General features: G+C 38.1%; 1 protein-coding gene across 4 annotated transcripts in view; it reads right to left on the bottom strand.

Annotated features, from left to right (window-relative positions):
- Positions 1-26893, bottom strand: part of LOC128862392 (uncharacterized) — a 118208-nt gene that overhangs the window by 76758 nt on the left and 14557 nt on the right. Inside the window, exon 2 of one of the 4 annotated variants that reach the window (XM_054100972.1) lies at positions 12740-12869. The exons of the other annotated variants lie outside the window; for them this stretch is intronic. The gene's annotated coding sequence lies outside the window, so the exon portion shown is untranslated. The remainder of the gene's footprint in view (positions 1-12739; positions 12870-26893) is intronic. 4 annotated transcript variants of the gene reach the window in all.

A 26893-nucleotide genomic window follows, 5' to 3' on the forward strand; every position in this document is an offset into this window, starting at 1 on the left:
CTACAACAAAAACGATAAAATTTTAAGCTCCAAACTTTGCATAGAATTTAAGTTCAACATATTCTCATCAAAATTTCAAGCTTCTCAGTTTAAATTTTTAAAAACGTTCCGACCATGCAGTTCTATAACCCAATGGCTCAAAAAGTGTGTTCATTTTTGATATTTATTTTTGTTGTCTGTGATTTGCTATTTTTCCCCATAAAATCGAAATTTTTTTATATGACGAAAATGCACAAGACCGCCAGGAAAAAACACCCTTTATGTATGTATTATATGCAGGTACTATATCCATATCAGGGCGGCCGCCGTAGCCGAATGGTTGGTGCATGACTACCATTCGGAATTCAGAGAGGACGTAGATTCAAATCTCGGTGAAACACCAAAATTAAGCAAACGTTTTTTTCTAATAGCGGTCGCCCCTCGGCAGGCAATGGCAAACCTCCGAGTGTATTTCTGCCATGAAAAAGCTCCTCATAAAAATATTTGCCGTTCGGAGTCGGCTTTAAACTGTAGGTCCCTCCATTTGTGGAACAACATCAAGACGCACGCCACAAATAGGAGAAGGAGCTCGGCCAAACACCCAAAAAGGGTGTACGCGCAAATTATATATACATATATATATATAGTTATCTACGCAGAAACGTTTCTCAAATAAATGCATTCATCAGTATCTACTTATAAATAATCCTCTTATCATGGCTATGCATTGGTGCGCCCACCGACGAGTCTTAGACTTTCTTATCCAAAAACAGTCAACTAATTTGCGGAAAAATTGATCATTTTGGCACTGTTATTATACCAGTCAATTACAAGCTAATATGTTTTCCTCTATTAAATATCAGTGTCTGATCTAAAACATTTCCGCTTTAGTTTGGTTTCTCTCTGCAGGGTACATATATAGGGTTATTCAATAGGTGCGCTTCAACTTTTTTCCGATAGGGAGGGCGAATGACGCAATATTTTTTATTTTTCGCTTGTCATTTGTAAACTTCATTAGTATACATTTCATCATGTAACGCTACACACTTGAGCAACGATTGCAAATCGTGAAAATTTTTTATGAAAATAATCGTTCTGTTGCTGCTACTTTAAGAGCATTACGGCCATTTTACGGTCCATTTAACAAGCCGTCCCGTTTGGGGTTATGTGAAGTCATTGGCCTACAGTAACAAGCCGGCGACGATTTGTGAGCTCAGAGCCAATATTGAACGCGAAATTGCTGGAATTTCGGCCGATTTATGCAAAAGAGTGGTCGAAAATTGGGTTCAACTTCAAACTGGGTTCAACTGGGACTTCGTAAAACGTGCACGCGGTGGTCATGCAAAAGAAATCGAATTTCATACTTAAATGTATATGTTCAAACTCGATAATAAAAAAAAAATTAGTTAAAAAAGTCAAACCGTTTGTGTTTTATTCAAAAAAGTTCAAAAGTTGAAGCGCTCTTACTGAAAAACCCTATACTACACACACTAATACAAGCACATACACATAATTCGGTATGTCTGCATCAGACTGCAGAATCACTGAAATTTTTTATTTATCTGCTGTGCATGCGTGTAAAGCCTTGATTACATCTTTTGTTTGCGCATTTCACCTTGGCGAATATTTGCTGGTAAACGTGTTAAACCGCTATTCATTCTTTTTAACTTTATTTTCTTATGTGCAACTTTGAGCTGCTGGCAAAATTACCAAGTTAAGTTAATTTTATAACACTTCGCAGAAACTGAATGATATCAATGAACATCACTCTTTAAAGATTAAACTAATGGCGCGACTCTCATCTATTCTCTCCATGACTGTTTGGGTATTCCCCTCGACATATGTACATAAGTATTTAAGTGGAAATAACACTTTTCGACTTGAAGGCGTTTTGTATTGCATAAAAAATCCATAAATATCTTCACATACACGTACAAACACGGTATTGGTTAAATCTTAGGGACACGCTTAAGATACTTTTGTCTACAGTTTCATTTTTATTTTGCAAAAATTTATTATAAATATATTATGTATATACAGCGACCCAATCGCATGATCGGACAATCAGCATTGCGTTTTTCAAATCGCTGTTACTAATTTGTATACCAATTTTTTGATAATCATACACTGATAGTTCACAATGTACAGATGTCAAGAGTTTCAAATTTCAATTACCTTGGATGCTGGCTTGAATTGAATTTGAATTTGAAAAGGTCGAGCCAAGGAGCACCAGGAGATTTGGTGGCTCCTAAAACACTCAGGCTAAAAAAAAAGCCCATTGTATTTAAAGCTCTGGGAAAGGGGGGAGGGAGAAAGTATCATAGAAAGAGATAGGAAAGAATAGAGACAGAGATAGATATAGTTAGTCCTGTGAGAATTTTCCAGATTCTTTGACAAATTTGTAAATATCCTCCAGTTTTAGAGAACGAATAATACTCATTCTCATGACATCGGAACCCAATACTCGTAGTCGCGCTCTAGCAAAGGCAGGACATTCACAGAGAAAGTGCTCAGTGCTATCCGCCTCCTCCAAGCACGACAGGCATACCGGGTCCTCGATGATTCCAATGGTGGTCATATGCTGACCCCATGGGTTGTGTCCTGTAATGATGCCGACCATCAACCGAATGTCTTTCCTTCTAAGTTTTAGTAGAAAGTTTGACAGTTTTCTGTTCGGACTTGTCACAAAACACTTTGCAGTTCTGCAGCGTTCTAGACCGGACCATCGCTCTTTATGTAGATTGCCTACATAATCGTTGATCCAGTTCTTGATTCCTGCGGGACTGATTCCGATTATTGGCTCTGGTCCCTGTGGGGGCACCGCTGATCCACGGTTGGCCAATTCGTCGGCAATTTCGTTTCCTTGAACACCGGAGTGTCCTGGAACCCATATACGTACAAGCCTGTTCTGTCTTGCGACAGAATTAAGCTTTTTCTTACATTCTTGAACAATCTTTGAGGTTTGCTTCGCGTTCTCCAGGGCCTTCAATGCAGCCTGACTGTCACTGAAGACTCCAATCTGTTTCCCGCTCCATCTCCTCTCGATTATCCATTCGGCTACTTTTAGGATGGCAAAAACTTCTGTTTGGAAGACAGTTGCCATTCCCCCCATAGCGTAGTGATACTTATTACTATCGTTTAAGTACCATCCGGCTCCAGACCCTATTTCAGTCTTGGACCCATCGGTAAAGAAAATATCCGTCAAACCTCCCTGCATGCCTCCTGGATTGCTCCATTGCTCACGCAATGGAAATCTGACATAAAATTTCCTTCCGAATGAAACTGTGGGTATCAGGTCATCTTTAGGTGCCAAAAACAGTGGATACTGCTCCGACAGCAACTTAAAGATTTCTCTGTGTCCCGAAGCTCCATCTTCGTGCCAGAAACCATATTTATGGAGTCTACACATAGCTTTTATTGCTTCCTGTTGTATCTTAAGATCCAGGGGGAGCAAATCAAGCATAGCATTTAGGGCATCTCCAGAGGTTGTACTCATGGCACCCGTGATGCTTAAACATACACTTCTTTGCAGCCTGTATAGTTCCCGGATTGTGGACTTAACCATGCTCCGTCGCCACCAGACCACAGAAGCGTAAGTGATGATTGGTCTGATAAGTGCCGTGTATATCCATAGGACCACAGCAGGTTTCAGACCCCAAGTTTTGCCAAAGGCTCTACGGCATTGCTGAAAAATCTTCAATGCACGATTCACCTTCAGTGAAACGTGTGTCTCCCAAGTCAGCTTCTTATCCAAGATTACTCCTAGATATTTAACTTCGTTGGAAAGACCAAGTGTCACACCTTTCAGTGTTGGAAGACTGAGTCCATCCAATTTCCGTTTTCTCGTAAACAAGACTATAGTTGTTTTGTTTGGATTAACGGAAAGACCTTGTCTCATGCACCAATCATCGATTTTGTCAAGAATCCTCTGCACTTTCGTGCAAAGCCTCCTTAAGGATTTATCCGATGTTAGCGCACAGACGTCGTCCGCATATGCTTGGACGTGAAAGCCGAGTTCCTGCATCTCCACTAATAGGGAGTCTACGACGAAGCACCACAGCAGCGGAGAAAGAACACCCCCTTGGGGACATCCTTGCTTGGCCCTGACTGTGATTTGCTCGTCATCGCTCCCACCAGCGCTTAACAGCCTCTCAGAGAGCATGGAGTATATCCATTTTATAATGGCTTGATTAACTGCGTGTCGTTCGGCAGAAGAACATATCGAGCCGAAAGTGGCATTATCAAAAGCCCCCTCAATGTCCACGAACACGCCCATTGTGTATTCGTCAGCTTCCAGCCCAGCTTCAATCTTGCTAACAAGATCGTGTAAGGCTGATTCACATGATTTTCCACTCTGGTAAGCGTGTTGATTTCTACTAAGTGGACTTCTCGGCAATACCCCCACTCGAATATGTTTCTCCACCACTCGTTCCAGACTTTTCAACATGAACGATGTCAAACTGATTGGTCTGAAACTTTTTGCTAGGGAATAGTCATCTTTTCCTGGTTTCGGAATAAATACTACTCTTACGCGTCGCCATTGGGATGGTATATAACCAAATGCAAGACAGGCTGTGAAGATCCTTTTCAGGGCCTCAATCAGCCTGTCTCCTCCTTTTTTAAGCATTGCTGGATATATTCCGTCAGGTCCAGGGGACTTAAAGTTCTCAAAGGAAGATAAGGAAAACCTTATCGATTCACTTGATGCTGGCTTACCGCGACCCCTATTAGAAAAATGTTTTTCTTGATTTTGGTGTTTCACCGAGATTCGAACCGACGTTCTCTATGTGAATTGCGAATGGTAGTCACGCACCAACCCATTCGGCTACGGCGGCCGAATGAAATTTGAAAATTGGAATACATCAGCCGAAATAAAAACTATAATAGAAATGTCTAGATCTACATTATGTAAGTTCAGAAAGAACTTAAGCTGTCACGACGTCCATATGAATCTTAAAGTTCGTTTTGTGAAATGTTATATGTGGACTGTCCAAGTTTATAACATGGAACGTTGGACACTCAAAGTCGCTGACATGAACAGACTCTAGGCCCGCGAAATGTGGATTTTTAGACGAATTTGGAAAATTCCGGCAACCGATATGGTTTCTAACATAGAGGTTCTACGACGAGTTAGTCGAGACCGTGAAATTTTACAAATAACGAAACCTCGCAAGAAAGAAAACACCAAATACCACATGTTACAATTAATATATTGAGTTAGGGAAAGAGTTCATAGCGTTTTTATATTTTCATTTATTTTACAACGATTTGTTTGCTGTTTAGCAAAGGTAAGTATTCATTCGATAGAACTCTTTCTGCTTTACAAAACTAGGTTATTTGTTTTTTTGAATTATTTATTTTTTAATCAGTTTTGAGGTTTGGAAATGGAAAGCCCAGGAGACAAAAATCAACATTTTCGACAACTGCTCTTCTTTGATTTTCATCGAGGTCAAGCCGAGCAGCCCAGGACATTTGCGAGGTGTATGCTGAAGGTGTTATAGGTGAGTCTACTGTACGGAAGTGGTTTTGCAAGGTCCAAAATGGCATCTTCGACATCGATGACACGTCCCGCAGCGGACCTTCTGAATTCGATGAAGAACGTCTCTAATCACCTCTGAAGGAGGACGGTCACCAAACCAGTCGTGAATTGGCGGAAAAAATAAACTGCGATTATAAAACGATTCTCAATCACCTTCATTCAATGGGATTTCCGGAAAAATTGGAGGCCTGGGTGCCTCACTAGCTCAACGAAAAAAACCAAGAAAGTCACCTCCAAAATACATTTCAGCATCTCGTCCGTCATCGAGCAATACGCCACCAAAACAGCGTTTTTTGTACCGAATCGTCACGTGAGATGAGAAATGGTGCATATACGTCAATACGAAGCACAGAAAGGAGTGGGTGGCTTCAGAAGATACGTCCAAGCCGAGAGCCAAGCCGGATCTTCATCCAAAGAGGATCATGATATATGTTTGGTGGGACTGAGATGGTATGATGCGCTGGGAAATGCTCGAAAATAATGCCACGGTTAACAATGAGCTCTACATTACCCAGCTACACCTCGTGAATGAGGCTATTCGACTGAAAAAGTCTGATTGATATGTTCAAACCATACTTCTTCACGACAACGCCAGGCCCCATGTTGCACAAGTCGTCTAAGCCGCATTCCAAGAGCTCGAATGGGAGGTCATTCAGCGTCCGCGGTCTTTTCCAGATGTTGTACGGACCGATTCTCATCTTTTCTGCTCCCTGTCAAATCATATGGTAACGCCCACCTTCTATAACAAAAAGGTCCCTCAAAACTGACTCAACAACTTCTTTCACACCAGACCAGATGATTTTTGGCAGAACGGCATCAAGAAATTGGTCGAGAGGTGGGAAGAGGTTGTAAACAGCAACGGCGAATATATAATTGATTAACTAATTGATATAATTATTGTTTTTTGTTCGATAAAAACTCTACGAATTTATTCCCGAACCTAATAAATATACAAGTGACGCTTACATCCTTTGCCAAACGCTCAAAAAAGGTGTAAGACCCAATTATAGTTATAAATATATATGTATATATTGACATGCAAATACTAAGTGTTTTCTAAATTAATGGTTTGAATTAAAGGAAAATTTTAAACAAGAAAAATAAAGCAAGTACTTTTGGAAAATGATGTACAAATAGTACCTAACTAGTATCGATGACACACCCCTTAAACTAAACTGCATATGTACATGTATACCTTTACAGATTATTTTTATGGCTTGAAATACTGCTCTCTCTTTTTACAGTTTTTCTATTAATTTTTGTATCCAACAACCAATGCAATTTTTCAAAAGTATTACAACTGGGGGTGCTTTAGACCAATCAAGACCTTCTGTACTATATACATACATGTTTTAAGGGATAGCAATATCACATACTTTTATGTGCCAGTGTACATAACATTATGCGTAATTCTCCCAACGCCGTGAATTGGTTTAGTCACTTGACCGTGGAAGCTGCCTATGCCAAGTCATTATATTACCTCTTCCTCTTTAGAATTGGTTTTCCTTTACTTTTCCTTTCTTTACTTTTAGAATCTAATATTCTTGTCATATGCGTTCGGAACTTATTCGAACTTAAGTTTTTGCTTGTAAGTATTTTGTATCTTCTTTAACCTGATGCTGGAAAAGATTGTGCGCTCAAGTATGTTAACATCTTTGGCTTTAACAACCGGCCTCTTCTAAAAGTCACCGTAGATAGTTATAATTTCAAAGTATTAGGAGACTTTGTGCGGCTTTGGACAAAGTAGGTCATTGAGTCGTAAGGTACTCTCTCGACGAACAAAAGACAAATTCAGAAAATTGGATGTTTGGATGTTTTCATATTGCCAACGGTGATTGCCGCAGACAATAGCACAAAGAGCTCTATTAGAAAAAGCTTCAGCGCTGAAAGTTTTCGATGCAATCCCGACTGGTGGTAGCAGAGGTACAATACAACTTTTTGTGAAGATGAACTTGGCTTGTCAAAATCAGCCAAAATCGCTTAAGCCGTTATAGCGCCAATCAAGAAGAAGAAGGTATGCTTGATTCCAACAGTCAAATCCAATGTTCTTCTTCTTGATTGGCGCTATAACGGCTTAAGCGATTTTGGCTGATTTTGACAAGCCAAGTTCATCTTCACAAAAAGTTGTATTGTACCTCTGCTACCACCAGTCGGGATTGCATCGAAAACTTTCAGCGCTGAAGCTTTTTCTAATAGAGCTCTTTGTGCTATTGTCTGCGGCAATCACCGTTGGCAATATGAAAAGATCCAAACATCCAATTTTCTGAATTTGTCTTTTGTTCGTCGAGAGAGTACCTTACGACTCAATGACCTACTTTGTCCAAAGCCGCACAAAGTCTCCTAATACTTTGAAATTATAAATGTTCCAGGTAAATTAAAGATCGGGCTAATGATTTGAAAGAGCGTTTGGCTGATATTCGATCTCACGATCTCTATTCGGTTGAATAGTTTGATTTCAACTCACTCGTCATGTGTCTTTTAAGCACGCTTTGATCATTTCATTTTTAAATTTACTTGAACACTTGAGGAATGTAACAATTTTTATTTGTCAACTACAAACATTTGGATTATTTATAAGTAATTCAACAAAAACGGAAAACACTTGAGGAATTATAAAATTAAACCAAATAATTCAATAAAAATGATTTGCTAAAATATGAACTGTACAGATTTCCATAATGAACTTTTGCTTTATGAAATTTCAGAAGAAAAAATATTAAAGAAGTTTGCAAAATTACTGTGATTTGCAAAAACCTTGACTCCGCTTGTTGTTAATCCACTTCACATTTTTATTTCTCTTAATTTATTGTTTTCTGACTTGTTTTTATCCGCGTAAGAAGTTAATTATATTTTTCAAGTCCCAGAATAAAGTAGCTACATGCTTAGGTGCTTATTATTTTGCATTTAGTGGAAACACAAATACAGAAGCCATGAATTATTCTATGCAACCAAATTACTTTATTGAAAAAAAAGCATAAGTGTGATTTTGAATCCAAGTTTAGAGCAGCACGAGACAGCTTTAGATTGTGAAATTGCGCTTCAATTATTGGGTGTTGGATTTTCATTGCGAACATCAAGGACTAGATTAAAATGGAAACTGACCTGATTGCTAAAGGTAGGTACTCTGTGATCCAGTCCTCCTTGGAAGTCATCAATAGAATATGATAGCTCAATAAAGATATTAAAAATATTACCAAGTGAAGCCAAGTCCTTCTCCACCTGATCTTTCCAACGCTGAGGAGGCCTTCCTCTCCCTCTACTACCACCAGCTGGTACCGCATCGAATACTTTCAGAGCCGGAGCGTTTGTATCCATTCGGACGACATGACCCAGTCAACGTAGCTGCTGGATCTTTATTCGCTGCGCTATGTCTATGTCGTCGTAAAGCTCATACAGCTCATCGTTCCATCGCCTGCGATATTCGCCGTTGCCAACGTGCAAAGGTCCAAAAATCTTACGCAGAATCTTTCTCTCAAACACTCCAAGCGTTGCTTCATCGGATGTTGTCATCGTCCACGCTTCTGCGCCATACTTTAGGACGGGCATGATGGGAGTCTTGTAGAGTGTTAGTTTTGTTCGTCGAGAGAGGACTTTACTACTCAATTGCCTACTTAGTCCAAAGTAGCACTTGTTGGCAAGAGAGATTGTACGTTGGATTTCAAGGCTGCAATTGTTATCGGTGCTAATGCTGGTTCCTAAGTATACGAAGTCCTTTACAACCTCGAAATTATAACTGTCTACAGTGACGTGGGTGCCGATACGCGAGTGCGCCAACTGCTTGTTTTAAGACAGGAGGTACTTCGTTTTGTCCTCGTTCACCACCAAACCCATTCGCTTTGCCTCTTTATCCAGTTTGGAGAAGGCAGAACTAACAGCGCGGTTGTTAAGGCCGATGATGTCAATATCATCGGCATACGCCAACAATTGTACGCTCTTATAAAATATTGTGCCTGAGCGATTAAGTTCTGCGGATCGTACGAAGCTCTCCAACATCAGGTTAAAGAAGTCACACGACAGGGAGTCACCCTGTCTGAAACGTCGTTTGGTATGAAACGGCTCGGAGAGGTCCTTCCCAATTCTAACGGCGCTGCTGGTGTTGAGCAATGTCATCTTGCATAGCCGTATTAGTTTTGTGGGGATACCAAATTCAGACATCGCGGCATACAGATAACTCCTTTTCGTACTGTCGAATGCAGCTTTGAAGTCGACGAAAAGATGGTGTGTGTCGATTCTTCTTTCATGGGTATTTTCCAAGATTTGGTGTATTGTGAATATTTGGTCGATGGTAGACTTTCCAGGTCTGAAGCCACACAATACGCTAAGTTCAGTTACAAGTTAAGTCCGTTATACAGTCTGTGTCAGAAGAAAAGAACCGGGTTTTTTTTGTAACTTCAAGATATATTACATTCTGCTTTCTGCTGCATTATAATCCCACACAAAGGCTACGACCCCAGTGCTAACTGAGGTCAGTGTCGTTCGAAACGATCGCCTTAAACGCATCCAAACAAAAATGAGTGAGAAGTACGCGAAGCATTTTGAGGCGGTATTTTTATGCACGCATTCGAAAGGGCCGAAATTAGTGGCCGCAGCTGCAAAATTGATTAAAAAATCAAAAATGTGTTGTGTTGTGGAATCAGCAGTATGAGGTGCACAAAAATGTTAATGACTTTTCTGAGCGCGGCTAAAAGCGAGTGACGACAAAAAATGAAGGAGGCGAACATATCCTACCGTCCCACATCATCAAAACCGCTGCTGTCAGAAGAACACTTTGAGAAACAACAAAACAAGAAAATGGCGTCACAGTATTAGACTCGCCCCCCAGAAGCCAACCCCATTGAAAATGTGTCGGAAATTATGAAAACCCATCTTGCCGGAAGGGCGGTCTATGATTCAAAGCAACTCGTGCTGGTTGGCAGGCTATACTCCACAACGGTGGAGACTACACGGTTAATTGGGTAAATGCGACTCCTAGTTGTATACATACTTTCATGTAAAAAAATATTTTAAATATATATCTTTCATACTTCATGAATAATAGCGCTTCCTTTTTTCTGACACAGACTATAGGTATGAAATTATAATACTTTTTTTTTATGAAGTTAGTATTATTTAATCATGTAAATACTAAAAAATAAATTGGTGTTTCACGGAGATTCGAAACTACGTTCTACGAATTCCGAATGGTAGTCACCCACCAACCCATTAGGCTACGGCGTCCGCCGTGAAACACCAAAATGAAGAAAAAGTTGTTTCTATTAGCGGTCGCTCCTCGGCAGGCAATAGCAAACATCCGAGTGTATTTCTGCCATCAAAAAGCTCCTTATACGGGGTCGGCTTGAAACTGTAGGTCCCACTATTTGTGGAAAAACATCAAGACGCACACCACAAATACGAGGAGGAGCTCGGCCAAAAAATTTAATTTTCATTCGAAATGGTCATCATTTGCTTTAACGCAAGTCTTCAAACGATTAGGCCATTCAGCTATTGCCGCACGCACGAATTTCATGGATATTGGTGACGCTGCTCGAACCCAAGATTCATTGAGACTTTCCAAATTTCTGTGAGGCCCTCGACAGCCCAAGTTCTCCAACTCTGACCACAAACTGTATTCCAATGGATTCGGATCTGGACTTCCAGACGGCTAGTCTTCTGCGGCCATGTACCCAGGAATATTGTTTAGCTACTGCTGTCTAGTTTTTGCCTTAAGGGATGGAGCGGAATCTTGCTGGAAGACATTCCCACCAAACCATTACGGAGGCTGATTAACGTTGTTAACAAACAAAATTCGCCACGAAACTGAGTACAATTTATGAGTAGACAATACGTACGAACAAAAGAAAAAATAACGGTACTTTTTCGGCGAATTCGTTCTCGCCGTATGCATTGTAAAATTTGTCACAGAATTTATGGCAAGACTACGGATATGAGATATTCAGTACAGCCATGTTTTAACCGTGATGGGGGTTTTTCAGGTATTCATCAACTGGTATCGAATGTAAGTGGGATATTATAATAAATTGTGCTAATAACTTGGTGATACAATCACCTCTAAAGTCTGTGATTCAGTAAAATCGTATTTGACAAGCAGTAACTACTGCGAATTTCTCGATTTAATCCAGGTTTAATGATCACCCATTGGATTACGATTTTAGCATGTTTTGCGAGACTTTTATTAAACCGGTTGATAAAAATACTACATTTCCATATAAGCTTAAAGTGGGAACACAAAAATTTCTAAATTGAGGATTAAAATATGTAGACTTGCAACAAACTTGTCTACTATGTATTATGATGCCCTTTTAACGCAAAATATAAATACTTATGTATGTATGAACATAGTAGTTGGCGACCACTCGGAAGTTCACAAGTTAGAAACGCTGGGCACGAAACACCAATTGATAGAAACAATTTTTTTCTAACGACGGTTCCTCCTCGACTGGCAATAGCAAACCTCCGAGTATATTTCTGCCATAGAAGAGCTCCTTATTTAAACCCATTTGCCGTAGGACCTTCTATGTGTGGAACAACATGACGACGCATACCACAAATAGCAAGAGGAGGTCGCCAAACTTCCACTAACGGGTGTAAGCGCCAATTATGTGTGTATATAATATACAGGTTCCACAATATCTCGCAATAAAGGTCAAGTTGATATATACAGTTATTTTTTCATGAAAGATGGGAATGTATAGATTTTAAAAACCAAAACAGCCAAATTTATACAAAAAGTTGTGTCAAAAGATGACAAAAATGACGATCCGAACGTTTTAGTGGAAATGTGACTTTACATGATACATTGACTAAACCTGCATATATTTCATCCATAGAGAGAAAAAAGAGCATACATAATCTTCTAGGACAAGTAAAAAGTAAGAGCATTTTCCGCAGTTTTTTTATCTATCCTTTTTAATATAATTTAATAATTCACGATTGAAAAAGTGCTCGTATTGTCAATAAAGAACACGACCAGGTGATTTTCCCATGCCTTCGTTGAGTCTAACTAATGAAAACTAATATCACTGAAAAGGTTTTAAATTTCTAAATTCTTCTAATTTTCAATTTCTAAATCCTAATTGCTACCCACTTTAAAAATGTGACGACTTTTTTCATCTTCTTCTTTTATTAGGAATTTTTCTTCCTCTTATTTACCAAATATAATTTACATGAATATGTGATAAAGTTTAAACTATGAAATTGAGTAAAATGCTTTTTTGTACATACATATATTTATGTGTTACTTGAAATCATTTTGCAAACTCGATGCCCAGCATTCGTTTCATCGCGTGGTCTGTCGTCCTTGCGGTTTGGCGTTTGGCTTAGCTTTCATCCCTAGTAGTAGACCAAGCTGTAGCTGAAGAGAGAGGTGCATGCTCAAATACGATTATGTCAAAATGGAACTGTTTCTCTTAGATGGAGTGGTTCTCAACCATCTCTGTACCCGAATCGGGCGGCGGAATAACAAATGCCTAGTCAAGGTCTTTAAAAAAATCTAATTGATTGTAATGATTGCTTAAAATATAAAAATACAAAGTTCGTCTTTGTTACTCTCCGGAGCCAATTCCGTTTTTAAATAATGGAATTTATGTTAGGTCAGTTCTTTTGCGTCAATTCGCGTGGCATACACATATCGTGTTTCTTCTTAAGATCAGCGTTTTTCTAACATACCTTCAGTTTTTGGATAATAGAATTTATATTAGGTTGAAGTGGCTGCTAACAATTGCGCCAGCAAACATAGTCCTGCATTTGGGACCTTTGCACTTACTTCCCACACATTTGTTTTATCCCTTACATAGTTCTGGGTAATAGCACAATAAATGCTCTACAGTTTCTACCGTTTCTTCGTTATAGTAATTTTTGCCAATATTCTTGGTCCCCTGGTCATTCAGAGAAGAACTTCGTAACCCTTAGCCAGCAAGAAGCGACGGCTAACTTCTTCCAGGACAATGAAAGAGGTACGCTTTCTAGCAAGTTCGTCCGCCTTCTCGCTCTTCTACCCCGACACCTGCATCAGATATAAAGTGAACTCATCCGTCATTACAGTACGGAATCGCCAATTTGATTTTATAATTTAGATTTGCGCTAATGTTATTAAACACCATTTTTAATTTTATTGTAAACATACAAACTTATGATCAATACAAATACAATGCACATACACACTATGTATACTTAAATACAGATGTGTTAATACTATCTGTCCATTTTAATACTCAAAATAGCCTCCCTTTAATTAGCACCTTCGTTGGATTTTTACACCTAGCAATTATTTATTTATACTTAAAAGCTATTCTTCTTGCTTGATTGCATAGAAACACAAAATATCAATAAGAATAAAATTTTGTAAAGAGTGACAATTTGCGATTCAAGCAGAGACTTATACAGAATACCCAAATAAACTTTAGCTTCGACTCTTTTTTGTTTACTTAATAAATTCGCAACTTATTTGACAAAGAATGATCAGAAAATACGTATGGTATTTCATGCATATATGGTATGCAATCTCCTGGTATGTAGCGGGTGTTTTTATTGACGTGATATTAATAATTTAATTTAATGGTAGCCGAGCATTTACACCCGTGAACTTTTGTTTCCAATTCGGCCTTGCAATAATTTTTAGTGAAGATATTGGCTTTCATTCGAACGAAATCCAACTAGTAACCTGTTCTACAAATAAAGGGATCTACAATTTGATGCCTCCTCTGCACGCCAGAACTTTTTCATACCGGCGCATACTTGTACAGAAATTTTGATCACCGAACGGTGGTATGTAGCAGTAAAAAGGAATTGAGATAGATATAGACTCATACCGAAAGGCTCATAATCCTAGGAGGGCTTGATTTAGCTATGTCTGCCCGTCCGTTCGTCGGTGCGCATGATAGCTTCAGAAAAAGTAATATAATATATAGTATATCAATGAAACTTGGTACTCTTATGCATATAGGTATTACTCTTTGTTCAAGGTGAGTTGGTATTGAAATTGAGCGAAGACGTTTAATAACCACATCCACCAGTAATTTTCTAAAAAGAATTTAAAACTTTCGTACTTTTTTTATTTTTTTGCAAAATTTAATTTGCCTTTGTGAAAGCTACTGCAAACAGAATAATATAGGGTGTTTTTTTAGCTGTAAGATATGAGAACAATGATTTGACAGCCGAGAATGGCAAAGTGTGTTGGTATTTCTATTCAGTAAAATTTAGCAAGTGTCATCATGAATCGTTGAACGCCAGAATAACGCTTCCAAATTGTGGAAATTTTCTTTTGAAAAAAAAAAACAAAAATCTGTTAGTGAAATGAATAGAGCAAAGTGTGGAAGAATACACCGTAATGTAGACTCGTCGTCGTTTTCAACTTGATGGTCTTCGTTCTTCGAAAACATAAAAAATTTTACGTAAGAATCTTGGCTTACGTGCCTATAAAATACAGCCCATGCATGAATTGAAGCTAATTTTTTATTTAGATTTATTGGAAAAATTAGTCAAAAATGTATCAATGGACCATGTAACTCGCAGCCGCGGGCGACATATGTCAGATATCATGTTAAAAAAATATATGTCATGAAATGACGTGCCTGCATTCGACGAGCGCCGAATTAGTTGGTGCATGACTGCGATTCGGAATTCAGGGAGAACGTAGGTTCGAATTTAGGTGAAGCATCAAAATGAAGAAAAAGTTTTTCCCAATAGCGGTCGCCCCTTGGCAGGCAATGGCAAACCTCCGAGTGTATTTCTGCCATTAAAAAGCTCTTTATAAAAAAAATATCTGTCGTTCGAAGTCGGCTTGAAACTGTAGGTCTCTCCACTTGTGGAACAACATGAATACGCACGCCACAAATAGGAGGAGGAGCTCGGCCAAACAACCAGAAATGGTGTATACTTGTATATATACATATATATTCCAACAATATTTCTTTTTTATATTTTCATTTAAAGTTCTTAAGCTCTTAACTGAACACCCGATAATTCGATTCCCTCTCTTCTGCTTATTGTTCCTGAGATAATGCATCAGCAACAATTGTTTTGCTTTCGATGAGTTTTTATTGTGAATTATTTGTACTATCGCAGTTTTACAAATGAATTTACTAAATGCATTGTTTCATTGTCCGTTAAGACTTTTAGCTTTTTAAAAGCCAATTATTGCCAAAGTATATATGTATATAGATATGTGCGCGCAGTTGTGTTCACATCAGATATGGATATTTTCGTAAACAGCATTTTTATTATTTTCTGAATACCTTGCACGACCTTCGCAATTAGATTCGCACCCTTTTATTATTATTTCGCAATTTGTTTATGGGTTTTATTGTTTGTTGCTTGTTTAAATACACGTACTTAAATTTTGTTTTTCAGATTGAAATTTTGCATTTACAGCGTCCTTGTAAAGCTTTTGAGCTACCTAGTAATAAATATTTGATTATATAAATGCATGTATTGTATGTGTGTAAACTCATATCTGGGCCCTGAAGATGGATCGGCGAAATTGGATATTATAGATGTATCCATATTAAATTGGGTAATGAATTGGGTTTTTTTCGAAACAGATACTGCTTGTGTAACAAAAAAAGTTTAGTAAAATTAAAGTTAAATTGCTTCACTCACAAAGATGAATCATGCTAAGTTCCAATGTGTCCAAATCTGAGTGATCACAGTAAATCTTTGCACTTGATTGCGTATAACAGGTGCTACGAGTACTTACATGTACCAGTGTGTACATACATATGCCTGTACCAGTATGCGCATATATGTATGTACATATGCATATTAATTTACAAGTGAATGCTCTGCAGGCTTAGTCATGTGTACAAACATATCAATTATATTTTTACCTCCGCGCTCCGATTGTTAGTTTTGTTAATTTCATTTTTTATCTCAGTTTACTTAAGGAAGTTAGCTTATTCATAAATTAAATGTTTACTACACACATATTTTTTTCTTATATTCAAGAGTGCAAATTTTATAGATTTCGCGATCGCGATCAGTCTTACGCTAATACCATCAACACTGGCTTGACGTTCAGTATATTGTCAAGAAACAAAATAAATAGCAGTACAAAACAACTAACGAAGTACTAAAATCGGTCCGTACCGAACTTTATTTACATGCGCACATTTTAGTAAAATTTAATTTGCGCTAACTTTTAATTTTTGAAATCATCCAAACTCATAGGCTATGAAAGTTATAGCTTGTGTCATCGAATTGACGAACGGAAATTTGGTCTTGACATATAAAAAGTGGACGTGTTCCAGGTTTGTGCGAGTTTTATTTAGACATTATGGAGATAACGGGTGATCAGATTGCAAAATAAAGGCTACTCTACCCACAAATTATTACATCTTTACCAAATCCTATCTAAAAAGTCAGCACTTTTTTGTAAAACAAAAATAAGAACAATCTCAGCTCTGCGAAAGTTTGGTGTACCCCAAAGCAATGTTATGGGTCCCGTCTTATACTTTTTTAGGCTCACGATCTGCCAGTTACTGAGGAAACTATCGTCGGAACTTTCGCAGATGACACCGCTTTACTCGCAATTGACTCCTTTCCTGATGTGGCTTCTTTTAACTTCAAAAAGGACTTGATGGAATAACTCAATGGATCAAAGACTGGAAAATAAAATCAAATGAGACAAAAATCAATAACACAATCATACCCCAAAGTAATGTTACAAAATATCTCGGAATACATCTTGACTGCAAGCTCACATGGCCAACGCATTTTTTCACTAAACGCAAGGCACTAGGAATCAAACTTCAAAAGATCTCACTATACTCACTATACACATATACAGTCTGTGTCTTGTAACTTCAAGATATATTTCGTTCTGCTTTTTGCTGCATAATAGTCCCACTCAAGGGCTACGACCCCAGTGCTAATTCAGGTTAGTGTCGTTCGAAACTTTCCCGCAAACGCAGACAAACAAAAATGAGTGAGATGTACGCGAAGCATTTTGAGGCGGTATTTTTATACACGCATTCGAAAGGGTCCAAATTATCTTACGCCGCGGCTTTAAAAGTAATTAAAAAATCAAAAAGTTTGTTGCGTTTTGGAATCAGCGGTATAAGGTGTACAAAAATGTCGATGACTTTTCCCAGCGCGGCTTGAAGCGGGTGACGACAAAAAAGCAGGGTAAAGTGATGGTCCAACTTTTTAAGCGGGGCCCTTCTTTGTGACTACGTCAAGCACGATCAGTTCTTGCTAAAAAGGGAACAGAAGTGAGTATCAACACCATCGAACGACCACTGAAGGAGGTGAACAAATCCTACTCTCCCACATCATCAAAACTATTCCTTTCAGAAAAACACATTGAGAAAGAACAAAACAAGCATATGGCGTCACAGTATTGGACAGGCTTTCCCAGTCCCCAGACGCCAACCCCATTAAAATTGTGTGGGGAACTATGAAAACACATCTTTCCGGAAGGCCAGTCCATGATTTAAAGTAATTCGTCCTACAAGTTCGCAATAACTGGTCCTGTTTGTAGACGAGCTACGCAGAAAGGCTGGTTCAAAGAATGAAGAAGATAATAGGCTATACTCGACAATGATCAAGACTACATGGCTTACTGAGTAATTGCAACTCGTAGTTCTGTACATACTTTCATGAATAAATGCGTATCCTTTTTTCTGACACAGAAATACAACGCCGAAATACGTCAAAGATTCCAATCGAAAATTCTCAGAACTCACAAATGCCCAAATTCATCGTGACCTCAAAGTTACCACAGTAGTTGAGCAAATCAACTCAGCACACAATATAAGACTTCAATCGCACCCTAACCCACTAATTACAGAAATTACCACCAATCCCATTTCCTTTAACAGATTGAAGAGGAAATCCACAACAAATCTCATATGCTAAAAAGCAAAAATTGAGGAATGGTCGCACCACTGCGTGCTTTCCATGCATGTTTCGTAGAGAATCTCAGTTTTAAGTATAAATATTATTAAATCTTATTAAATGATCGCAATAAATAAATGATAATAAAACTAAATACAAAAAAACAGATTGCAGGTACTTTTTCCTTTAAGGTTTCTTTGACAGATCACGCGTGACTATTGTCAAACTAAATACTTGATCACCCGTTACATGAGTTTGTCTTAAAGTGGACATGACCCCACCCGTCGTAATTTTGTAGGAAATGTGAGTATGTTTGCGGTAGTTATATCACTTTTTTTTTTTTTAATTATCATTCTATGAGAGGTGGGTGGTTAAAGAGTAATATTTGTTCCAAGTTTCATTGAAATGTTTTAATTATTTTTCGATTTATCACACTACTCCCCACATCATTCTGAGATTTTAGGCGCAATCGAAAGGCTTATAATTTTTGCAAATGGCATTGCTGGAATATACAAACATCATTTTTTTCGTATTTAATAAAAAAGTTTTTCAAAAACGAATTTGGATGATAAATTTTGCGCCACTTGAATATGTTACTTATAGTCCTAGCACTATTGTAGAAAATCTGCTTGCGTCAGCTAAATTGATATCAGTGAAGCCATATGCTGGCGGAAAGTGAACGAACAGAAATTTGGGGCGATTTTCTGTTGGATTATTCTGTTTTTTCACAATTTAAAATATTCTGAAATATATACATATGTATGAAATTGGTATTGTAGTCAGCAGGAAATTCATAGAACGCTTTCATACTTTTAAACATGATTTTGTAATTTTTTGGAAACTTGAACTCATAAATCCTTAGATGACTGTTATGTAATACAATTACGACGTTTCACTAGAAACATTCACTGGTTATACTCGTATGTAAACAGTCCGGCCAGCACTCAACAACTTTTCTATTACTTTTCTTAATTTAGCGGCAATTGCAATTTGTTGCAGAATTTACGTGAATTAATTTAATAAATTGGAAGGCGAGTGAGTATATTAGCGTTTAGTACAATAAATTACTTACACATTTCATGTCAACACTAAATTTGTATCAATAAGGTGAATATCAAGACCGACTTAGTAGACAGTCTGAAATATGTTAATTGAAATCATCTGTTTGCTAAATGCTGCGATAAGATAATAGTTCTAATTTAAATATTTACAGCATTCTATTTAGAATGTAGAGTAGAAAGTAGATTTATGATAGCGTAGCGTTATACGAAATCGTATAAGAGTATTGGAGGCCGGGTATATTTTGTGCAAAAATGTATACGAATTCTGGGAATTATGGTATACAATTGCCTTTTACTGTGAACACACTCACTAAAAACTAAGTATATATATATAAAAATAGTCGGTAAAGCTCCAAGCTTTCAAGTAATTTCTATCCCGCTGAAAATTGTTCTACCTACAATTTCTATACCTCCGATACGTTGCTCATGAGAGGGGTTTATTTGAGTGAGGTGTGATGAGTTATTATAACTTATGCCAGTTCTTTAAGCAACTGAGGCTAAGGAATATACGAGTATTCCTTTTAGGGAATCCGCGAATTATTGCCAAATTATTGTACGTTTCGTGATTTATAATTTCTTACGACGCATACAAAATTGAGACAGGAAAATCCCTTTAACAGCAAAAAAACAATATTGAAAAGTTCTTTACGTTTGCATCACTTTTGTGGTAGAAATCCGTGGTGAAAAGATTTCAGAGATGCGGCCTAGATCAGAGAATCATATCATCAGAACTCGAGAATCATATCATAGAATGACAAAAAAGCTGACATTGTGTTGATGATATACGTAAAAAGTATATGCTAATGTTGTTCCATTGCCGTCAGCGAGGGTCCTGTGACGTGACAGCCGAAGTTGCTCGCACAATTTTGTTTTTAGCTTGGTAAATCTATGATCTATGCGTTAAATCTCGTTTATTTCAATTAGTTAATTACAAAATGATTTAAGGCTATGAGATGTAAAATTATGAAATATGTAAGAAGTTAATTCAAGAAAGGCTCGAGCGTTAGGACGACTTGTCGACCTAAACACCTACGACTTAGGCAACTTGGGGTACTTTTCAACGGATAAATATTATATTTTGGCAACATAGCAATTTTCTCGATGATTCGAACGCCTCCTGTGCTCTATAACTTCCCTACCCTTTTTTGACCACATCTTTTGTACTCCCACGGACTGCCAACACACTTTTGAACATTTATGATACTCGTATCTTCAGTTGAGAGGGAAAGTGAACCAAAACTGAACGATGACTAAGTTCTCTCTGTTTTTTGATGAAAATACAACTTTATTCTGAAAAAAAAAATGGTTACAAGTGAATCATTGAAAGTATTGCCCATTGCTGGCTACTACTTTTTCCCATCTTTCTGGTAGATCTCGTATACCGTCGCGGTAAAACTGTTTATCTTTTGAGGCTATCCACGGATCAAACCATTTTTGGATGTCTTCATATGAATGGAACTTCTGGTCAGCTAAACCATGTGCCATCGATCGGAACAGGCGCAATATCTGGAAAATATGGCGGATGGGGTAGGATTTCCAATTTCAGTGTTTCCAGGTAGGTTTTACCGGGTTTGGCAATGTGTGACAACGTGAGGCCGAGCGTTGTCATGCTGTAGAATTACTTTCTCATGTCTCTCCCCGTATTGCGGCCGCTTCTCGCGCAATGCTCGGCTCAATCGCATCAATTGTTGACGATACCGATCCCCAGTGATGGTTTCACTTGGTTTTAACAGTTCGTAATAAATAACACCAACTTGGTTCCACCAAATACATACGAGTAGCATAACCTTCGCAGAGTGGATATTCGGCCGAGGCGACGACATAGAAGCATGACCGGGCAGTCCACACGACTTTCTTTTCTTTGGATTGCTGTAATGAATCCATTTTTCATCACCCGTCACGATGCGATGAAGAAAACCCTTCCTTTTTGCCGCTGGAGCAGTTGTATACAGGCGAAAGAACGACGCTCAAAATCCCTTGGTTTTAACTCATAAGGAACCCAAGACCCCTGTTTCTGAATCATTCCCAAAGCATGCAATCGCTTGGAAATGGATTGGCGGGTAACTCCTAATACTGAAGCAAGCTCTTCTTGCGTTTGACACGGAGCCTCATTGAGCAATGCCTCCAATTCAGCGACTTCGAAGGTGTTTGGCCTTCCTTCCCGCGGACGGTCGTCAACATTAAAATCACCGTCTTTAAAGCGACGGAACCAAACTCCGCACGTTGTTTCACTTAAAGCAGCATCTCCATAATCTTTTTGTAGCTCTCGATACGCTTCAGCCGCTGTTTTTTATTTCGAATGAAAGATGAAAATCAACACTTCCCGCGAATGACGATTATTCGGCACAAAATTTCATTTTCATTTTCACAAAACCAAAAGTAGATGATACCAAAACGAAATCACTAATGTGTCGAAGCAGCTTGTTTACCATATGTCTAAGCTTGGTTTATGACGTTTAGATTATGTTAGAATCGACTAACACACACTGCTGGCGGCATCTATTGACAAACAGCGGAAACTTAGTTGCGCACCTATTGAATGGAAAATTATCATCAGAAACAAAGTTAGAATTAAAAAAGTCAGCAAAGAAATTAGCAGCGTCACGTGGAGGATACGCTGATTTTCCATTAAGGAAGAGCCTCTACTCTAATTTGTGATATGCATCTTGGTGGTGTTGCAAATGGAGAGGTCTACCATAATCGCGCCCATCTTATTTATAACGATAATTTTCAAATGTGTAAAAAGTGGCATACACGATGTTCATAAGGATAGAAATACCTTTAGGCTTCATTAAATCGAAAACAAAAATGGTTATTCAAATTAAAAAAAAAATTAATATAAAAATCGATCCCTCCCGAAACTTAGACACTCTACTAGATTTTAAGTTGTACTCCTTTCCTTCATCATTCGTCTTTTTTTTTGATTTTTGCTGGAACGCAATATGTTTTTTACAAGCGCAATATTTTTTTTTATTGTACTACGCAAGCCATTATTAATTAAGAAATGTGTTAATATAAATGGTTTACACTTTTTCAACGAGTTGCCTAACATATTGTTCAGTTCACTTTACTATTTTTCCGACGTAGTACAATATTATTTATTGTTGTTTTTTATTTGTGTTTTTAATGATTTTGAAAAACACGTTCGCAAAGTTCACTTAAATAAAAATAATGATTAACTAAACTTGGTCTGCTAGAATGGAAAAACTAGCTAATTAATTTGTAGCTTTTTTTATTTTTATGCTTGAATGAGGCTAACGATAGAGAAAAACTACAAAAACCTTAAAACACAATACCAAAAAATGCAAAAAGCAACAACAATCGCAAGCAATTAAATGAAACAAAAATTTCATGCATTTTACCAATCAACCAAAGCAGGCAGATCATTTTAAATTTCAACTAACAAAGACACAAAAACGAAACTTGAATTTCGTTTTGTTAAAATAAAAAAAAGAAATTATGAAATAAATAATTAATGTATTTAATATTACAAGTATACATACGGACATACGTGCCGTCGCGGTTGAGAAGTTTGTTTTCCAACGCTTGTTCAAGTGCAAGTACACAGCGAGATGATAAAACAAGTGTGCGCAGTTGCTTTTGTGTATATTGCAGTAAATCGAATTGTACAGAGACTGGTTCTCTTTTGAGAGACTACCGATCTGTCGCAAATTCCTTGATTGGCATCCATTTTGCGGAATTTTTAAACTAATCGTTAACAAGGACAGAGCTTCTGTGCAATTTTGTACTGTAATAAATCACGAAAGCTCACGAAACTGTTGGCAATACCAAGCGAATGAAATGCCAAAATAAAAAAAATTAATGTATAGGTAGGTTACGCTTTTCTTGTTCAAGTTAAATAAGATGCTCAGTTGCAGTTTGATAACAAATTTAATGGAACAAGTTCTGAAGTATAAATATATAATATACAACATAAAAATATAACAAATGCACCAATAACACTCAATTTTTTATTAATTTTTATAAGATAAGATATTACATTATAAAGGGTGGTTAAGTTTCAAGGGCCGGTGTTGATTTTGAATTAAGTACAATTTCTTTTTTAAATTAGGGTAATTTGTCCTTATTATGATAATATTGATTGTATTGATTGATATTGTCCTTATTATGACACGTACACATATAAGCTGCTGGACAGCAAATGCATTAGCGTGTCGCCGTAGCTTAACATTGAAACCACCAAAGCGAAAGAAAGAAAAAGCAAATTAGTTGCTCCAATAACACCACATTATGTATATGAATTCGTTTTGAAATGTACAAATATTTTCCGACATTCTTTAAGGGCAATATTTATGAGAGTAACACAGATATCATTTGGAACAAAAATCACATTTCATGGCGTTCTGATTCGCCATAGTACTAACAATAAACAAACTCTAATTGGAAACTTAGACTCATATACTTCCACTTTCATGGGAGGATGTGCAGCGATAATTTGAATATAAGAGAAATGATGTGTCTTTTTTACTCTAGTCCCGAACTAGTTCAATTTAGATAGTTTTCTCCTTTTTATTGCAGGGTAATAAGCTCTGCACATGCGTAATATTGTAACATAAGATACATACCTACATACATGTATAACACATAAATACCTGAATACATATCTACATACGTGCATACTTACATACACAAACATATTAACTTACATATTTAAATATTAATCTTAAATTTAGCAATAAGAGAAATTAGAGTAAGAGTAGAACTTTAAGAGATTTCGTTAGATGTAAGCTTTAGATAAATAAGGTTTACTGTAAATAAATTTGAATAAAGGAGTTGAGTTATTTCGCAGACACCGAGAAGTGAGTTTGTGTTTTAATAACGTTAATATATGCATAAAAAATATCCTTTTGACAGTAAGTATGTTGAAATAGCTGTAGGATAGATTGTTGTAGAAAAGAACATAAAAATATAGATGGGCATGCATTGATAGCTATTTATAAAAGGTAAACAGTTGGATAAAAGAGAAGTTCGATTAACAAGCCCTGCCAGCCAACTGCTTTACTCTGCTTATAAGGCATTTGTTTGTATGCATGTATATTCTTATACTTAAGTAAATATATGCTTTTGACATATGAACAACTGAAGCTTTTTGTTCGTGTTTCGTTTTATTCTTTAACGTAGCCTTCTTTTAACGCTGATGCATAGAACAAAAATATTCAAACGTGTTTCTAGCTTCTAGCGTGTTAGTTTCTAAATATTCTATGAGTTGCTGCTTCACTACGCTTCTCACTTCACTTCTTCACCTCTTTTTACTCTATTTACTTTCTGGACCGGAGTTATCATGACCTCTTTTAGTGCATTTGGAAGCACACCTCTCGTAATTGACATATTTACCATGACCAACAGTGTGAGTTCTATTTTGCTCCTGTTATCTGCTACCATACCTTTGCTTATTCTTCAAAAATTTGGCTTATTTTTCACGAATTTGCATATAGTATTTACTATGGAGCTCTCGTAATGTAATTTCTCTAAATTTAAATACGCTTTTTATCTCTCAAATGTAGTTTGCTTATTGGGCATACTTAATTGACATATTCATTCCTTCTACGCTTTGTATCATATGAAATGTTTATTAAATTTATTTGCGGAAACACTGTGCGACACAAATCAACTTATTTTATTATACAGCAAACATTTAATGTGCACGTGAATACAAGGTCCGGCACTCGAAGTGTAACCAATTAAAAAGGCCATAAATTTAGCTTGGAAAATTCTTCTTCTTCTTAATTGGCGCTATAACCGCTTACGCGATTTTGGCCGAGTTTAGCAAAGCGCGCCAGTCGTTTCTTTCTCGTGCTAACCGGCGCCAGTTGGACACACCAAGTGAAGCCAAGTCCTTCTCCACCTGATCTTTCCAACGCAGAGGAGGCCGTCCCCTTCCTCTGCTACCACCAGCTGGTACCGCATCGAATACTTTCAAAGCCGGAGCGTTTGTATCCATTCGGACGACATGACCCAGCCAACGTAGCCGCTGGATCTTTATTCGCTGCGCTATGTCTATGTCGTCGTAAAGCTCATACAGCTCATCGTTCCATCGTCTGCGATATTCGCCATTGCCAACGTGCAAAGGTCCAAAAATCTTACGCAGAATCTTTCTCTCGAACACTCCAAGCGTCGCTTCATCGGATGTTGTCATCGTCCAAGCTTCTGCGCCATACGTTAGGACGGGCATGATGAGAGTCTTGTAGAGTGTGAGTTTTGTTCGTCGAGAGAGGACTTTACTGCTCAGTTGCCTACTTAGTCCAAAGTAGCACTTGTTGGCAAGAGAGATTCTACGTTGGATTTCAAGGCTGACATTGTTATCGGTGTTAATGCTGGTTCCTAAATAGACGAAGTCTTTTACAACCTCGAAATTATAACTGTCTACAGTGACGTGGGTGCCGATACGCGAGTGCGCCGACTGTTTGTTTGAAGACAGGAGGTACTTCGTTTTGTCCTCGTTCACCACCAGACCCATTCGCTTTGCCTCTTTGTCCAGTTTGGAGAAGGCAGAACTAACAGCGCGGTTGTTAAGGCCGATGATGTCAATATCATCGGCATACGCCAACAATTGTACGCTCTTATAAAAAATTGTGCCTGAGCGATCAAGTTCTGCGGCTCGTACGATGCTCTCCAACATCAAGTTAAAGAAGTCACACGACAGCGAGTCACTCTGTCTGAAACCTCGTTTGGTATCAAACGGCTCGGAGAGGTCCTTCCCAATTCTGACGGCGCTGCTGGTGTTGAGCAACGTCATCTTACATAGCCGTATTAGTTTTGCGGGGATACCAAATTCAGACATCGCGGCATACAGGTAACTCCTTTCCGTACTGTCGAATGCAGCTTTGAAGTCGACGAAAAGATGGTGTGTGTCGATTCTCCTTTCATGGGTCTTTTCCAAGATTTGGCGTATTGAGAATATTTGGTCGATGGTAGACCTTCCAGGTCTGAAGCCACACTGATAAGGCCCAATCAGTTGGTTGACGGTGGGCTTCAGCCTTTCACACAATACGCTCGCTAGAACCTTATAGGCGATATTTAGAAGACTAATCCCGCGGTAATTGGCACAAATTGCAGGATCGCCCTTCTTATGGATTGGGCAGAGTACACTTAAATTCCAATCGGCAGGCATGCTTTCATCCGACCATATTTTGCATAGAAGCTGATGCATGCACCTTACCAGCTCCTCGCCGCCATGTTTGAATAGCTCACCCGGCAGTCCGTCGGCGCCCGCGGCTTTGTTGTTCTTTAGCCGCGTTATCGCTATTCTCACCTCGTCATGATCGGGCAGCGGAACGACAATTCCGTCGTCAACGATTGGGGTATCGGGATCTTCACTTTCTCGGTGACATGCGCAGCTGTCACTGTTTAATAAGTTCGAGAAGTGTTCCCTCCATAATTTAAGATTGCTCTGTACGTCAGTCACCAGTTCGCCGTCTTTGTTCTTACAGGAAAACGCCCCGGTCTTAAAACCTTCTGTAAG

Source organism: Anastrepha ludens, chromosome 4, assembly GCF_028408465.1.
Source record: "Anastrepha ludens isolate Willacy chromosome 4, idAnaLude1.1, whole genome shotgun sequence".
NCBI lineage: Eukaryota > Metazoa > Arthropoda > Insecta > Diptera > Tephritidae > Anastrepha > Anastrepha ludens.